The sequence below is a fragment of the Pantherophis guttatus genome, chromosome 3 (assembly GCF_059756535.1).
Source record: "Pantherophis guttatus breed Tessera chromosome 3, ASM5975653v1, whole genome shotgun sequence".
Lineage (NCBI taxonomy): Eukaryota > Metazoa > Chordata > Lepidosauria > Squamata > Colubridae > Pantherophis > Pantherophis guttatus.
Genome location: NC_142065.1, coordinates 129,908,249 through 129,927,197, shown reverse-complemented (window position 1 = coordinate 129,927,197; position 18,949 = coordinate 129,908,249). Strand labels below are relative to the sequence as shown.

Here is an 18,949-nt window from a genome sequence, read left to right as displayed (position 1 = left end):
TGCTAGATATATAGAAAAGACGCACAATACTTATTAAGCTTTTCTTTATGTAAAGTGAAAATACTGATTGAAGTGTAACTTGCAGTCTAACTTTGCAGTTTTATTGGGGGTGGACTCCACCCCCAATAAAAGGTGGGGCAACCCCCACTTTTTATTGGAGGTGGGCAATCCATAATGAATTTACTGGTAATCCTAGTCAGAGGTATTGTGAGATTCAATTGTCTGGCTCCAACTACCGTTTTCATGTCACTAAGCCCTTCCGTCCCCGCTTTCTGAAGATATTCCCAATCCCAAACTACCTTTCTTCCATATTAATGTATTCTTCCACATCTGTGTATGAACCTGCTAAAGGTTCAAGGACAATGAAGATTTGGGGACAAAAAAGTATATTCTAACCCTAAAGAGATCTTTTTTTCTGAGTTGCATCGCTAATCTAGGTAGTTCCTTTTAGCCTCAAATAATCAATCTAGATTATTATTTGAGGGCTCAAACAATAGTATGTCCTCTTCTTTCAAGGGCATCAATATTTCAGAATTCTTTGCTCTTCATACATTGATGATAGCAGGAACTATGCTAAAAACAATCTCCCATATTTTTCCGAAAGAGTACATTCTCTCTAGATCCTTTCCTAGACATCATAACCATCTTTCTCAATTTCAAAAGATACAGTGAAAACAGAATTATATGACAGTTCCCTAAGTGCTCAGACCTTACACATCAATTGGATAATAGGGGTGGGCAGGTGAAGAGTCTGAAACAGCAGAACCTTACCTAAAGCATTTGTCTCAATCTAGTAAAAAGACTTGGAAATTGTGGGCCAGAGGACTTAATTGCAGCAATTTTTTTTTAGTATAGACTAAACAGGCATCTTATTTTCTAGGTCAGGGAAAGACTTTCTCCCTCCCTGCCCATGCTTATTTTTATTTTGTATAAGCAGACACACTGAAAAAGGAAGAAGAGGTGATATCGGCTCTTAACAAAATTTACACTATTATTCCTTATCTCGCACTACAGGTAATCCTCACTTAATGACTATTTGTTCATCATTATAATGGTGCTGAATGAAGAGACTTACGAATTGTGTCCAAAGTTATGGCCATTGCAGAAGTCCTGCAGTTACATGATGAAAATTTGGGCTCTTGGCAAGCTGCCCACTATGTCAGTAGGGGTGCTGCAACTTCCCCCACCCATGTATCTTCCCCATAGACATCTATGTCCATAGACACCCAGGAAGCTCTAATGGTGCAATGTGAAACAACCATCGCCACACAGGAAGGCCAAATGTCTAGGAAGCCTCAGTTTAGTTTAACGCAAGGATGAGGACAGCATAAGTTAGTCTGCATCACTCCCAGCATGTCTGGGATGGGAAGGCAGGAAGCAAGCAGGCCAAAGGGATGAGGTGGACATTAAAGCTGCTCCATGTCAGAGTACCAAGTAACACCCCCAACCAAGTAAGACTCCAAGGCAGGCAATTCCTCAAAGTTCCATTTTATTAGAGATGTCATATTGGCATATCTGGGAAAACCCGAATCTGAAAGCCCCCGGGTTTTTCCCACCCAAAGGAAAGTCAAAATCCCTTCCCCTGCACCCACATGTCCATCACATGGTCCAATCATTCCACTGTCCCAATTGGAGATGTTCCCCAGTCACACCTCTCCAGGTGCAGGCTGAACGTCCTTGACTCCCAGAGAAAAGAATGTTGTTGTGGCTAACTATCTCTACCCACTCCATGCAACCCCCCTCCTAGTTTCTCACAGCAGGCCTATGCACTAAGTGTGGCAGCACTGAAGAACCAAAGAGAAAGATGGCCTCCAGGGCTGACACTCCAATCAGGCATTTGGTGCTTCACAGGGCATGATGCCTTTTGCCACATTGGTACTGCTGGGGCTTCCAAGGATCCATTTGCTTAATGACTGCAAGCAGGAGTGCTGGGATTAGGGTTTTTGAGTGAAACCATCACGGGACATCTTACTTAATGACTGCTTCACTCAACAACCAAGATTCCAGTCCCAATTGTGATTGTTAAGTGAGCACTACTTATATCTGGAATCAAACTCAAATTTACATTCTTTTGGGGTAATTCCAAATATGAATGAGGCCTCAGTCAAACATCTAAGGAGTTGGACAACAGAAATTCCAAACTGCCGCATAGTAGGAACTGTACTGGCAAAACCAGTTGAGGTTTGGGCTGCTCTCATCATACCTCTACATCATGGTCTTCATCCACGTAGTAAATAATTAAAAGCAGGTTTGAGCAAGATGAAGCTGCTACTGAGCTTGAATCTTGGAAATATTCCCCAGGTTTCAGTGAGCCAAAAGTAAAATGTAATCAGCGAAATCAAATTTATGGACACTTTGTACTTCAGATATATCCAGTCTTCTGCACCAAGAGGGGAAGGAGAGAGAGAGATGATGATGATAATCTCTTTAAAATGTCACATTTTAAAAGCTTTCACTAAACAATTTCATATGATTGGGTACACATGAAAAGGTATGAACTTTCAGTTCATTGGCCTTCCACAAGGGAATAGCATTTGCTTGTGTATTAAAGCAGCACATATGATTTTAAAAAGAGAGTGGGCTCTTGAAAATATATTGAATTTGTCTAACATTATCGTTTGTTCATTTCTGCAAATGTATGTTAACATGTTCCAAAACGTTTCTTACTTTTTCCTTCCTAATAAACTAACTATTAGCTAAGGCTTAAAAAGCATCTTTATTTGCATAAAAATTAAAAGGTTCAACTTTCCTGGGATAATGCCCATTGTAAGGGAAAAATGTACCTCTCCCCTACCTGGTATATAAAAATATCATGGGAAAAGCATATTATCTATGCAGGCAAAATTTAAATTATTATTACCTGTATGTAAAAGACAGAAGAAAATTGCAATTCTCATGGGAACATATTCTTCACAACCTCCCTTAATTTTTATCCATTTCAAGGGGAGTGGATGGTGTAGATTATTTTATAGATGATGTAATTGTGAATATTTTTTTTCTTTTTTCCCACTACCCCCCCCCCCCAATGAAATATATCATGCTAGGTATGGTCAGTAGTTGGGGAGAATTTTTTCTATCTTCTCATCCCACTGACTTCCTTCCAGTTGCATTTTCTTCCTGTGCCAGATCACCTTGGAAACCATGTTAGGTAGCATTGTTTCCATGGTGACCTGGCATGAGAAGAAGAATATGGCCAAAGAAGTCAAAAGGTTGAGGGGACATGGAAAAACTGATTGCAACAAGTGAAATGTATTCAGGAGGGAGGGAGGGAGGGAGAGGGGAGGAGACAGAGAGAGAGAGAGAGAGAGGGAGAGAGGGAGAGAGGGAGAGAGGGAGAGGGAGAGAGAGAGGGGGGGGAGAGAGAGACTATTCTCAGCCACTGTATCCTTAAGATGTACTATTTCCAAGGTGCATCAGAAGCCTCAACAAATCCTGTAAATCTACCTCAATATTCAGTCACAGGCATACCCCAAGACACCAATGAATTAATTGCAAGAAAAGAACCAAGTTTAACATAGAACATAATTTGAAGTGCATATAATTCTACTGAGGCTGTGCAGGATATGAAGATCAGCTTTTAGAGATCAAGCAAAGAAATCTCAAAAGTTCCATACTTCTTTAAATGAGAAAAGGTGATTATTTGATTCAATTAGGAATCACAAACTGTTCACGCTATGAAATGGACAATGAACTCAGCCAGGAGTCATTCTTTACTCCACTCAGATGGAGACTCTCAAACCCCTTTTTCATGGGAGGAAACAAAATAGAGCAATATGGATATTTCTGGCTGAAAAGAGCAGAACAAAGTGAGTTGAATAAAATGCTTTTTCTTTGTATCTATTGTTGGCTCCCTGAGATTTTTTTTAAAAAAGTGTTTCAATAAACAGATCCTTCACTTTCAACAGCTTTATGACTACTTTTCTCTAAAGAACTGTCACAAAACCTTTTAGCATTATAACTGAGTAATGTGGCAAAAGAATTTCAAAATGGAAATGAATGGAGCTGAATTGCTGGTTTCCAGTAATCTCCATGACAGATGCAGGGTTAAATATTTAATAGGGAATTATTATGTGCCACTCAGTGATCACAAATTTAAGGCTGTCAGTATTTTTCTCCTTAAAAAAGTACACATCTTTGCCTTAAGCAAAACTGACTTGGCCAACCTGTCAATCAATTTACATAACTGCTGGGTAAACCATCTAAGAGACTCCTTAAATTCATCAGCAAGAGTTCTGGCATTAGTGAAAGAGTACTAATGGATGGGTTTCATTTATAAAAGTAATGTTGATTTTGTCTTGCTTTTGATCAAATGCCCTCAAGCTATTCCATCAATAAACTTATTGAACTTTATTGGATTTACTCCTACATAAGCTGCATACCATTGAGCTGCTGGTCTAGAATTCATCAACTTCCACATTTTTGTCTCAGCTATAATTATTTTCAGTAATGCAAATAATCACTATTATAAGCATCACATAATAGCTATAAAGATAAGAATTAGAAAACCATAATAAAATATTTCTTTGTAATTTATTAAAAACATTTGATATTATTCTGTGTGGAAGGGGTTAGGACATATAAATCACACATAAGCAAAAGACTTCTTACAGAAAAAGGTTAAGCTTTACTGTAGTTTGTTGTTGATTTTGCAAATTTTATCAATCTAGCCCAGGGGTGTCAAACTCGCGGCCCTGGGTCGGATGCATCACATGCTGGCCATGCCCAACCCCACTTTGACGAAGCAGAAAAAGTCACGATACATCACATGACAACAACCTGGCAATGCAAGTTTGACAGACCTGAGCTAACCAATTGTGATTCACAAACTATGTTGTTTGAAACATAGTTTCATGTCCTGGCTTCAGCAAACAGAGAACACATTCATGCAGTTGACCAGCAAAGTGCAGGCATGACGTATGTGGTATGGATAAATACAGCCTACTCAAGGAATGATTATTATATATCTATATTTTGGTATGGGGTATTATTCTAATCTTAAAAATATACCATATAAACAGTTTGCCATTCCCTCAGAATCTTTTCTTCTAAGGAAGGCTAAACAGCTTTATGCCCTCCAGAAGTTTTCAACATAAATAACACCCTACCTGGATTGATAGGAATTGAAGTCTAAAATGCCTGGAGGACATTAGCTTCACTTTCAAAGCCAACTAGACTAAATCCAAGACAGCTGTAGTGATTTATGCAAGGTTTAAGAGCCACTATGATATAGTAGTTAAAGGGTTAATTTCAAATGGATAGATTTAAATTTTAATTCCTGATCAGTCATTGAATCTATTATTTGACTTTTTTTGTTAATTATAGTATCACAGACATTCCTAATTAAAAGAATTCTTTTGTGAGGCTAAAATAGTCAGAATGACATACAATGAGGTCCAGCTGAAAATGCAGAATATAAATATAACTAATATATGTGAATCTTAAAAATAGAAAAGGAGGAGAAAGGAGGTCTGGCTTCCCTCAAATTTCTTCCACAAAATAAAGATTGTCTTGATAATTTGGCATCTTAAGAATATACATAAAATCTTCTTAGTGACTATGGAATGTTGCTATTCAGTTAGCCTATCTAATAGAGTTCTTGTGAGGATATAATGCATGAAATTTATGTTGTTCTGAAATAGATAAGATAGAAAACATTATTTTAGAAATGTCTGATAATCTGATCACTGACACTTTGGAATTACAGTAGATCTATTCATCCATGTCATCGCATTTAGGCTTCTTTATTCACTTGTATTAGAAATGTTTAAAAGAACTAGAACCAGAATCTTCTATAGTTTCACCCGGGTGACCTAAGAACCAGATCTGAAAGCTCAGAAGCACTTTTGGAATCCTGTTTTGATGAAGTGGAGAAAACAATGTTTCTTGCTTACGGTTCCATTATTAAGGAATGGGTTTTCTCTAGATATCAGGCTTACTCCCTAATGCAATGTCCCTCCAAAAAAGCATTAAAAACTGAATCATTTCTGAAGTTCTTGTATGGATGTTGTATGGATAACTCAGGTTTAATACTAAGATTTTATCATGGTATAACATGAGAGGGCTGTAGCAATGTAAATTAGAATGTTTCTGAGTTGCAGTGGTGGGTTTCAAATTTTTTTACTACTGGTTCTGTGGGCGTGGCTTGGTGGGCGTGGTAGGGGAAGGATACTGTAAAATCTCCATTCCGTCCCCAATCCAGGGAAAGGATACTGCAAAATCCCCATTTTGCTGGGACTTGGGAGCAGAGAATAGATGGGGGTGGGGCCAGTCAGAATTTTTGCTATCGGTTCTCTGAACTACTCAAAATTTCCGCTACCAGTTCTCCAGAACTGGTCAGTTCTGAAACTGGCCAGTTTCAGTCAGAGCTGAAACCCACCTCTGATATTATTGGTTGGTATTTGTTAATGTATTACCATGAACATTTTCATGTTGTTATGTTAAGGTCCACTGCTTTAGGTTTCACAGCAGATGTTACAGTTGTTAGTGCATTTTTGTTGTTGTTGTATTTTGTGCAGAGTTGGTAGCTTAATAAACAAATAAATGGCTTGCTTCACATAGGCATACTAAGTCTTGGTATTGTCTTTATGTCTTTAAAAAATAATATTTAGTTGGTCTCTTTGCATGTGAAATAAGATGGTTTATCCAGGTACTTGAACATTTCGAAATCTGTTCTGATTGTATATTTTTCTTTATATATTTTATGGGAATATATAATAAAGGTAATGTTAGCTGCTACCTCACTCTTACTTGTGCTTCGATACCATGCAGTGATAGTCTGTCATGAACTACAGGGAGGGTGGATGGGAGGGGGCGCTTCTTGGGGGAAAGCAAAAGTGATTGCTGCTTGGGAAAAGAGAGAGGAGCTATATTTCTTCCACCCCCCCCCCCAAGATGCTGCTTGCTGTATCTCCCCAGAACGCTGTTTCAAGGTCACCTGGTTGGGAGAAGAATGCAGCTGCGTACTAACCCACAGTTGAAATGAACATTCTCAAAACGCATGCACCTGATTGGCCAGGAAGGCAGTCATGGGAGGCAGCTATGGGAGGGAAAAGTTTATCTTGAACTTGGTGTGCAATTCTCAGTTCTGGCTATGTACTACTGCAATGTACTTGATTTCTAATAAAACTATCCTTTCTCAACAAATAGAGCCAAGGATTGTTTCTGTTTAGAGCAGTGGTTCCCAACTTTTTTTTGGTCATGCCCCACCTAAGCATCTCTAAAATCCTGATGCCCCCCCCCCTTGTGACATATAATTCTTACTATTCAAAAAGTGAACTCCTACTCACACGAAGGAAGCCTAAAAGGCCATTAACTTGGTTTAAACAAGGTTCCAAATTGACCCCATTAAAAATCAAATTGCCACCCTGTAGGGCGTAGGCCCCACGTTGGGAACCACTGGTTTAGAGGTTTAAGTTGCAGCAGTTCTGACAGGTATATTCAATGTGTACATTCATTCAAGGATCCCAGGTGGCTGTTTTTTTCCCCTTTGGAATGTATAAAATTGATTTCTAAATAAATAAATCCTCACCATCTGCATTTTAAAGTGCTTTGGGAAATAAATGTTTTCTTAAAAAAAAAATGAACTGACTAAAAGAAGATGGTGATATGTATCAATGAATAATAGTCCTGCACATTTTTGACAATGTTATTTGGAAAAAATACAGATGGCATTCTATCCGACTGAGTTAAAGATCTGTACAAAGATTCTCAAAATACTAAGAAGCAATAATAGAGTTAAAAAGAAATCTGCACGTCAGCAGGACAAAAACATTCTGGCGGTAGCCAGCAATAATATTAGGATAATGTGCCCATAAACCCTTTATGAGTTGTACCATAAACATTCATGGAAAAAATGGAAATTTGGAATAAAAGAATTGAGCAAAAGAGTCAAGCAAACAAAATTGCAAACTGCATTGAGGTTTGTAGAACAATAACAAGAACATTAGAAGGGTTTACAAAAAAGTAATTTTTAAATAATGGTAGACCCATCTACTACTATACGGTAGGTAATAGGATGTGGTTACCAAAATGGAAATGAGTGCTCTAAAAATAGATTTCTGCCCTTAGAATTTGAGAACAGTTACAAATGGATAATACTGCTGGCATTAGTAAAATATTACACGAGTAAAAAATGGCACACGCTCCCTTATTAGGTTTACGGAAAATAGCATGTTAGTGATTAGATATTTCAAGGTCAAGACATTTCATGGACCATTTCTGCTTGGGGAGAAAAGGTAGTTGCCAGCAGGAGTGTGTACTCCTGCAGGATCACCATTACTGCTAAAATTGAAAAGAAAACAAAGTTATAAATAAATGACAATGGCGGTGGGGTAGGTGGGGCCCTTGTGACACGAGGGAAGCTCAGAGTCCATTGGAGTTGGGTGCTCAACACATTTAAACAGAGAAACAAACCACCTGGGTAAAGCAACTTCCAAATCATACCTGCAAAAAGGCAATAGCAACGTTACCAAGAAGGAAATGGCATTGACACAACTGAATGGTGCTGATAATGAGACTTCCCCAAGACAGAAGGTATTTCTGTAATTAGTCTGGAAAAACATTGTAATTTCCTGAGGAACTGTGGAGATATTGCCAAATGAATACGAAAATCTGGTCACCGGTGGTGCTGTAGCATTCTTTTATTTTACAAAGATACCTACAATTGGAATATGGTATGTGAGTGGCATGAACCAAGGATTTTAGCTGTTAAGAAACAGATGTTTGAAAAATAATATTAAGGCATTTATGTACAAATAATTTTGATGGATCAGAATTGGCCACTTTAAACTGGATGATTGCCTGATGTCCGTAACTAAAAATGGAAAGGCAGCAATGCTGAAAACAATATTTCTAAACTTTAATTCAATAAACATTAAGAGCAGATGGATTAGAATTAGAGAATACACATTTAACATGAAGATCATACAACTCCATGCATCTAGTATATAGATGTTGTAAAAGATGATGACAAGGAATGCTATGGCTAATTGCAATTATTTCTAACTGCAACATCTAGAAAGGATGTAGTGTTCCTAATGGGTAAATAACGTGAAAAAAATTGAAGAAATGAAGGTACTTAGATTGGATTGGATATAAGCAATAGATTAATAGAATTTTGCAAAATTTTGTTTATTGCCTACATCTGCTTAAAGTAACATGTATGTGGTCTATACATGAACATCATTAGACTGAGACAAATAAAATCAAATAAATTACAATTTCAGATATGTGATGGCAGTGCTTTGCTAGCTTAAAGAATACTTAGAAAGCCCATTATGAAGGTGAAAAATTCAGGTTAACTTAAACCTGATTTACAGGTATTATATTTGATGCATTTACATTTGACTGAAAACAAGTGAAGATGGTAGATAATTTTGTGTTTTGGGATTCCAGAATATATAAAGATGTGCATTATATTGAGAATTAATAATCTATGGAAAAAAATATTTCGAATTGGAGATTTTGAGATGGTTACTAGGAATTATTATTATTATTATTATTATTATTATTATTATTATTATTATTATTATTATTATTATTAATTGAATTTGTATACCGCCCTACTCCCGAAGGACTCAGGGCAGTGAACAGCCAAATAAAATACATATAATACAAATGTTAAAAAAACATTAAAATACAATTAAATATTTGGCCCGGAAAACAAAATTTAAAACACCCCAAATTCATAAGACAAATTTAAAATTTAAAAATTTTAAAAGTTTTAAAAAACAGTTTAAAAGAGAGGTTAGGCCAGGCCTGCCTGCTGGAAAAGAAATGTTTTGATGGCACGGCGGAAAGCGCGCAGATCCGGGATCCTCTGTATCTCCGGGGGGAGCTCGTTCCAGATGGCGGGTGCCCCCACAAAGAAGGCTCTCCCCCTGGGGGCCACCAGTCAACATTGTTTAGCCGATGGCACCCTGAGGAGCCCCTCTCTATGGAAGCGTACTGGTTGGTGAGAGACTACTGGTGGCAGAAGGCGGTCTCGTAGATACCCCGGTCCTAAGCCATGGAGCGCTCTAAAGGTGGTAACCAAAACCTTGAAGCGCACCCAGAAGACCACCGGGAGCCAGTGCAGCTTGCACAGGAGGGGGGTCACATGGGAGCGCCCCGTTGCTTCCATAACCACCTGCGTGGCCGCATTCTGGACCAGCTGGAGCCTCCAGGTGCTTCTCAAGGGGAGCCCCATGTAGAGAGCATTGCAGTAGTCCAGGCGGGAAGTGACGAGGGCATGAGTGACCGTATTTAACAAGTCCCGATCCAGAGAGGGACGCAATTCCAGGGATTTCAACAAAAAGCAATCAAATCCTTCTAGATCCAATAAAGTCTCACTGTTCCTTTGAGGCAATAATTAATAAGCAGACACATGCGATGTGAATGGATAATGTACAAGAAAAGAATTGTGTTGGCAAGATTAAAAGAAGTAGAAAGAATGGAGTACAATAAGTAACAATTAAAAGTGTTGCTCAAATGTCCTTCAGAGAACTACCTGTTGTTAGGCTGGATGGGCAAGCATTTGATTCATGCAGTTACCAACAGTTGAGTCAAAGGTGCTTAAATAATAGTTAAGCAATAATAAAGTATAAAATTGCTGCAAATTTTGTCAGCCACAGGTTTATTGATTGCTCACATTTCTGTAATACTTTTTGTACACATATGACGCAAAGCATTTCCTCTTTCTTTTTCAGTGAGCTCTTATATACATTTTCCAATATGAGCACAGTCTCTGATCAGATATGGTCATACCATTCTGACTATTGGGGCAAGGGTGGAAAGTTACATTCATGAAAAAAAAAATAGCTCTTTTCTTTACACCCTTCATTGCCTGTTCATGTGTATGTCACAGCTGATAGGCATGCAAAAATATCTCTCTATTCCTAGCTATCAAAATCCATCAGTTCAAGTATCCCAGAAGATGATAACTGCTTCACTTGAAAGATTACAATAGCATTTGTATTTTTTTTTAACACGTTGAAGCAGGTAGAACAAATTTAATGTTTTTTGGGGGGGGGGTTCAACTTGAAAGTAGAGTACTTTTCAGTTTAGGAGAGAGCTAAGAATAGACGACTTTGTTTGTTGACTGTCGTGATTGTAAATGTTTTCCAAAAAATACAGCCCCTACAATTGTGCCTCCTGAAATCTGTAATAGCTTTACAATGCTTCAATATGGTTGCTTGAGAAATAGTTGCAATGTCAGCGCTGGTTAAACAAGATTTCTAAGGCTAATTGATCACTTCACTCATATCATTTCTTTTCATCATATTTAATTAGAGACAACTACATTTATAACCCGACTCCACTAGAAATCATTTCTGGAATTTAATGGACAGGACATTAATCTTCCATTAATGATCTTTTATCTGAGGTTACATGCAAATCAACCCACTATGACCATACAAAGTTGAATAAGCCTATTCTCCTGGAAATGTTTATTGGTAATTTCGAAATATAGCAACTGCGTATCCAAAAGTCATCCCTTAATATGCAGGGGTTTCATTATGAGTTTTTGTCTTTTAAAAAACCCATCTTATTTTTTAGTCACACTAGGGCAGCATGTACAAGGTTGCAAAAAAATTACAATAAAAATATTGGTAAGCAGAAAAATTATTATAAGCATTTAAAAATCAAGTTAGGCTGAATTGAATTTACAATTAATTGCAAAATCTGGCAAGAAGAGAATAGACATTCATTCTGTTTCACCTTCCAATGATGGCATAGGGATGCTACCAATTATATTAATATAGTACAATCTACCTTTTGTTAATAAGTCAGTTAAATTTATTCTTGTCCCATCAGCTGATAGGAAACCCAGTATGGGTCACATTATACATTTGTCAAAAAAGAAATATTCATGGAAAATATTATACTTCCATATGACCAGCTATGGTTTTCTTTTCCTTTTTTAAGTCAAATCAAATAATTTCTAGCCATAAGGTCAGAAAAATATTATTTAGATGCATTTAAAACTCAGTTATGTTTGCCAGTATTGACTATTTGTTAAAAACCTATCTTGATTTTTAAGAACTGTTTTGTTCCCTAGGGATTTGGCAACACATCAGATCTTAACAAGCAATGTTTATTCTGGGAAAATAAAACAATTGGTTGTCAGAAATGGAAATTCTCAGGAGGCTCTTCAACATTCTTTTACTCTAGCAGGTTCATTGCCTTCAAAGACACTACTCCACTGAAAAGTATCTGAATAATATTTAGCACTCATAATAGCACAAGATGATTCACAGTGCAAGCAATGAATTCTAATTTTCAATGCACGTAACCAGCAACTTTGAGAATTATACAAAGTTAACTGTGGGGAAAAATGTTAAACCTAAATGTTGATACAATGCTAAATGTTGATACAAGTCAACATTTAAGGTACAAATAGTTCTAATTTCCAGTGTACTATATATTTTTTAATTTTCCCTCCTAGTTTATTTCTGTTTCCATTTCAGTTCTATGGAGTAGTTCAGGAATTACAACAGTCAACTCTTGTTTAACTATTTGGTAAGTGTAGACTGCTGTCCTTAAGCCACATTCAAAGCAGCAAAAACTACTTTTCTGGGAATGATCCTAAGGTCTATAGTTTTTGTGGGAATGAACATGAATTTTGATTAGTAGAACAGGAAACCTCTATTGATTGATTGATTTAAGATTTCATGTTGGCTGAGTGCAGAAATTACCTGATCCTGATCTAGTTTAGTTTAGTTTAGTTTACTTTATTGTCATTGCACCTCATACAACAAAATTAAATGCCATCTTCAGTGTACATTATACATAAAAAATAAAACAAAAACGCACATCCTTCGCATTCTATACAATTGAATTGAAAACCCCTGATGTTGCATTAATATTGCACTATACAGTAGAATTCAATAGAGTTACTGGGATAGAAGCTGTTTTTCAGCCTATTTGTCTTTGTTTTTATTGTCCTGCACCATCTGCCAGATGGTATTAGTTCAAAAAAAAAATGGTGCCCAGGATGAGATGGATCTTTAAGAATGTTTAAACTTTCTTAAGATAGCAGGAGCTATAAAGCTCTTCCAAAGAGGGGAGAAGGCAACCAATGATCCTCTGGGCAATGATGTTAACTCTCTGGAGCGCTGTCCTATCTGTCACTGTGCAATTGGAAGCCATACACACAGGTGCAGTAAGTTAAAATACTCCCTATGGTGCAGCGGTAGAGGGTCACCAGCAGTTTTTCATTCAGTTGTTGTTTCCTGAGAAGTCCTAGGTAGTATAATCAGATATTTTAACATGTTCCAGTCTGGCCTGGATAATTCTGAGTCCAATCTGGCACCCAAATAAAGGATGAGATTTATAAAAATTTATAAATTTATTAAAGTAGACATTTTAAAAAGCAGTATAGGTAGATCTTGTTTAGCAACCAAAATTGGACCTATCTTGCATGCGCTACATTAGGATTCTGCATGCATTTCAAAATGCTAGTTTTAATTTCCAAAGTCATAAATGATTTGTTAGCTAGGTACTTGCAAGAGTACTTACTCAGTAGTAGGTCCTATTCCAAGTTGATTTTAATTTAGCAGGTTAATTGTAATTGGATAAATCATGAAACATCAAGTGCTATCAGTATAAACCCGGTCATTTCCTATCCAGAGTTGGACTGAAACAGACATCTAAGATATAGGTATACTTTACATACCCAAAAAGAAAATGTTTACAATGTCATGATTGTATCTGTCATAGTCCCAGAGTTTTAGTTCCTTTTTATTACACTGTATGGTTGGTGCCAGTAACAATTTGGCAGAAATAGCAATATTTTCTCAGATGAAATCACAATATAATTTATCTAGCAAAGCCTACTGTCTGGCACTCAATTGGGAATGGAGAAAATTGTTCCAAAGAGGACAAGGCAGTGATAAACATGATAGCACATGCTGTTAAATGTGCCAAAATGTTCCTGTAGTAGCAGCTTGTCTCCATCTGTTGAGAAGGTTGATGCTACTGGATCAATAGTAGCAGTACAGGTTGATGCTACTGTAAAAGCTCAATAGCATCAGGTTCAGCCCAAGATATTTTGCTGATGAAAAAGAGAGATGGCTTCCACCTTCTTCCATCAATTATATCAACTATATTCACTACAATCTACCAACTGCAACTTTAATGAAATTAATGGGAACTGCACATTGATATTCTTACACTGTTCCCCATACTTTTCAATGCATTTTCACAAACTTTGTGCAAGGAAGCAGTTGTGCTTGCTTTATATACCTGCTCAATAACATTCTACAATTCTGAGTCAGCTCCAGTCTAAACCAACCCTATACATCTCTTGATTTCTCTGACCTAAGCATCAAGATTGAAAGATTTGGATCTCTTAAAATTTTTGGTCTGGCATGGAGGCATTGAAAAAGTAGCTGATCTAGTGTTCTGATCTAGTTAACTCACTTAACATAGTTGTGCTAGATGAATCATGCAGTGACAGAGGATATTAATGGCTAAAGAGAGCATGGTTAATAGTAACTATATATACTGCTCAAAAAAATAAAGGGAACACAAGCAGAAGATATCCGAGATCGGAATGAATGAAATAGCCTTATTAAATACTTTGTTCTTTACATACAGTAGTTTATACACTGCTCAAACAACTAAAGGGAACACAAAACTACTGTATGTAACGAACAAAGTATTTAATAAGGCTATTTCATTCATTCAGATCTCGGATGTCTTCTGCTTGTGTTCCCTTTATTTTTTTGAGCAGTGTATATTTGTAATGGTTGGTTGTTCAGATAAAGAGAATAGGGAACAGCTTAATGAAGGAAGCCTAGAGGAAATCACCAGGAGAGAGAGGAACCTGTATATTCTCCAGGGATTGGAACTACATACTTCCAGCCAACAGAAAATGATATATGAATTTTGGGGTATGCTGAATGAGGAGTAATTATGGAGGATATATAATGTCCAGATGAGGCACAGTATCTACAGGTAATCTTTGTTTACTGACTGTAATTGGGACCAGGAACTTCACTGCTAAGCAACACAGACATAAGGTGTAATGTCACATGATCATAGTGACTTGTGACAGCAATTCTCATAGTCCCAGTTGCCATCATTAGGCAAATTTTGCATGGTGGCAATATCATATGTGTGATCTCCTGTTGCCTTCCCACTGCTGACTTTACTTGCCAGAAGCCAGCAGTGAAGATGACACATGGGGATCCAATGATTGCAGCATTGTAAAAGCTAGCTGGTTGCCAAGTGCCTGAATCACAATCACATGATCATGGGGGCAATGTGACAACCACAACTATAAGAATCCATCATAAGTACTCCTCATTCAGCACTGTCATAATTTCAAAAGATTGCAGAATAAGTGTATGTTTAAGAGAGGACTACTTCTATTGAGTAATGCCTATTCATACTGTAGAGATGCAGCTTATTTTTTGATAGTGTGACCACACTATTACATACTATAGTAAGTACCTTGACATTTAGAATGCCACAAATCAGATTTTTAAAATCTAGGGGTGGGTGAGAAATTGGTTGCATGATCATTTTATGTGGTTAAAACAGTTCTGGATTTACTGAATGTATAGTGGAATTTATAATGCTAGTATCTCCTGAATTTCATATGTTTTAGAATTTTGTGGTGTGATACACAAATTTTAACAATGCCTCAAAATGTCCATATTACTGGAACTCAATACAAAAATGACCTGTGAAAAGTGTGTATAGTGTGAAAAGGATGTAGAAAGATAAATGTTCAAAGACATGCACAGACATATATGTACAAAATATATGAATATTGCTTCAGAGTTTTTCTGCTGAGTGTGTAAACAATAAAAGCTAAGCAGAGCATGGAAACAAAAAAATTAACATTTTAGTGGAAATAAGGATGAACTGACCTATCCCTCAATTAATGTGATCTAAGATAATAAAAAAAAGTGGTGCTATTGCCAAAGGAGTAACAGAATACCAGCCTGCAGATATTTAGGTAAGATTGCCATTCCTACAGTAATTGTCTGAAAACAGTTGTTGATATTTACAAACCAAGAATTAAAACCAAAGAAGATTTACCCAATATCCCTGTTTTAAAAAGAGAGCCAGCTTTAACAATTACTTCACATTGCACTGAGAATAGGACATATAAGAACATTATTGTTATTCTTATTTGAAATAGATAGTGAATATCAGGGGTGAAATCCAGCAGGTTCTGACAAGTTCTGGAGAGTGGAAATTTTGAGTAGTTCAGAGAACCGGCAAATGCCACCTCTGGCTGGTCCCAGAGTGGGCTGGGAATGGAGATTTTGCAATAGCCTTCTCCCAGGAATGGGGAGGGAATGGGGATTTTGCAGTATCCTTCCCCCGCCACGCCCACCAAACCACGCCCAGAGAACCGGTAGTAAAACAATTTGGATTTCACCACTGGTGAAAATGAAGGAATTGGCTGCAAATGGATATTTTCCAAAGGTTGTTGAGGTTTCCTTCTCCTTTGGTAGGAAAACTTTAATTAAGTTCATGATAATATTGGATTTGGGGATTTGTTAGTGCTTTAGTTGCAGAACTAGAAAAAAATCAAGTTAATAAATTGTTCCTGGCACATTATCTAAGGTAAAAGCTATGAGCAGAGTATGCAAGTTTCAGTTAAATCAATTACTATAGACCAGTAATGTCCAGTTGAGAAACATTACTTCTATTCCAAAAGAAATAAAAAGTGCAGATTCTCATAAAGCTTCAAGTCTAGTGACACCTGATTAGACATTCACCTAAAAACTGGATACCTCTATTCATTGTTTTTAGCTTTACTTGGGAGATTCTGTGGAACATAAGTGAAATGTAATCATTTAAAATCAACTGGTCCACAAAATTATTACAATAAAGTATGTCCAGTAATAGTGATGATCCAACAATATTATATATTACAGTATGTAACAGATGTAATGTTGCACAATCAGAAATCATTAATCATTAAGTGGCAAGAGAATGGAGTTATACACACAGAGGACATCTGGCAAGGTCAATTACCCTTTTGTTGCTCACTGCTTTGTCAAATATATCCATCAGTTACCTAAAAGACTTCTTCAGAGTTATGAAAGACACTAGAGAAAGAATAACACAAAAAGAATACAGGCCATCTGACTAAAGATGCCACCATTCAAGTGAAGGTTCAGTTTTTCATCTATGATTGTTGTTGTTCAATAATCAAGGAACTTGATTCAATGCCTTTCAAAGTCAGCTATTTTCCAGGATTCCTAATGCTGTGCCTGCTTTAAGGTTAGGTGGAATGAGAAAACTGACAGAAATACCGAGCATCAAAGGCTTTCTCCAGGAAAGATTTAATGTGCAGTCTGATTCACTTCTAGCTTTGCAATAAGTGCATTATCATCAATACAAAATATAGGTAGCTAGTAACCAACTTAATACTCTTGCAGTCTGCAAGAGGAGCATTCTTCTAGAAACAGTTTCCTCAACAAATTCACTTAATGCTATTTCAGATTCTGCAGCTTATTCTCAACGATGTATTTCTTTGGGGATTGAAAAATGTTATTATTTTTAGAATAAGAATTCACAAGGGTATGGTAGACTTCATCTCCCACCAGCATGAATAGACTTGTTTCCTTTGTTGCAACATTACCTTAAAGCCATGCTTAAAACAACAAAAGCTATGACAAAAATTCAAGGAATATCTTGCAAACTGAGGCATTCTAGTACATAAGCTTGATCTTTCAAATCAAAACACAAACTACATTGAAATTTACATTTTACCAAAGCTTGATTTAATTCTCCAATTTAAAAAAAAAAGGCAAAATACAAGTGACCTTTCCAGATGACTTGGGGAAGGAGGAGGTGTTCTACGATCTATTAATCTGGGAGCAAGGAATTAGGAAGTATGAAGAAAGGATATAATACTTGAATTCTACAGCTCTATCTTTGGAAAAATCATCATTGCGTTTGTTGGAAAGCTAACCAGATAAGGCCCTACATTGTACTGGGAGTGACACTGAGAGTGCCTGAGAGTCACTTCTGGGAGAAATGTATACACACAACCAAGAGTTTTCCTTCATTATTTTAGCTTTCTTCTTACCATTATACCTACTTCTCACAAAATATTTGGATATAAAGATGGAGTCTTAAACTACTGTTAATGGGAACTGATAACTCTGAGGATTCCTGTCCCAATTTATGTAGAGGTAGGAGAAGGCTGTGGACCAAGAACTGTGGAGTACACTTGTAGCCCAATGTGCTTAGCGCAGGACATCATAATGATGGGGAAAAGGCTGGACCAGACAACTGAAATTATGAGAAGCACAAGAAAGATGTAAGATATAAGTTCTAAAGTGGAACATGAGAAGAGGTGGGGTTTCTATGCAACATCAAAAGATAAGAAAGGAGGAAAGATTCCCCTTGTTATCTTTTTTGAAGTCCTCTGAGCATAGAGGATTGAGGGGGAAGTAGTGCAACTCAAAGGAACTATAACAGCTGTAAGAGTAATGGATTCATGACAGCAGTAGGATGATCAAAAAAAGTGAAAAGGATATTGCCCTTGGCCTCGTTCATCATCAGCCTTTTTTGGTGAACTTAATGACAACAATGAAATTGATATAGTTAGGAGAAATAATAAATTGATGAAGAATTAAGAAAACCATAGAGAAACATATAAGGTACAAATGGAGAAGAGGGGACCCACAAAATAAACAGAATAATTGATTAACTGCATGATGCTAAATGGTGTGAACAGGCATTCCACATTCTTTGCTCCAATTATTAAAAAAGAACATTTGATATACTTCACAACTTGGTTTCTTAATGTTCATGAAATATTGATTTTAAAAAGATGACATCAAGTTGCTGAAAGTCTCCCAAATGATCACCTTCAACAATGCAAAGCTGTTCTCTCTTAGGTTAGAAATTCCATTAAATGACAAATTGCCTCCTTGTTCTCTCTCATGTAATGTGTTCAGCAAATATCATTTGATGGCACTGTAACTTACCTTAT

General features: G+C 36.9%; 2 long non-coding RNA genes across 2 annotated transcripts in view; one reads left to right on the top strand and one right to left on the bottom strand.

Annotated features, from left to right (window-relative positions):
- The window catches only part of LOC117662454 (uncharacterized), a 168,193-nt gene that overhangs the window by 15,206 nt on the left and 134,038 nt on the right, over nt 1-18,949 (top strand). The window lies entirely within an intron of this gene.
- On the bottom strand, nt 1,473-3,118 carry LOC132711631 (uncharacterized). Its single transcript, XR_009622441.2, has 2 exons — nt 2,861-3,118; nt 1,473-2,380 (listed from the first exon to the last, which is right to left on the bottom strand). It is a non-coding gene; the product is annotated as an uncharacterized LOC132711631 (long non-coding RNA).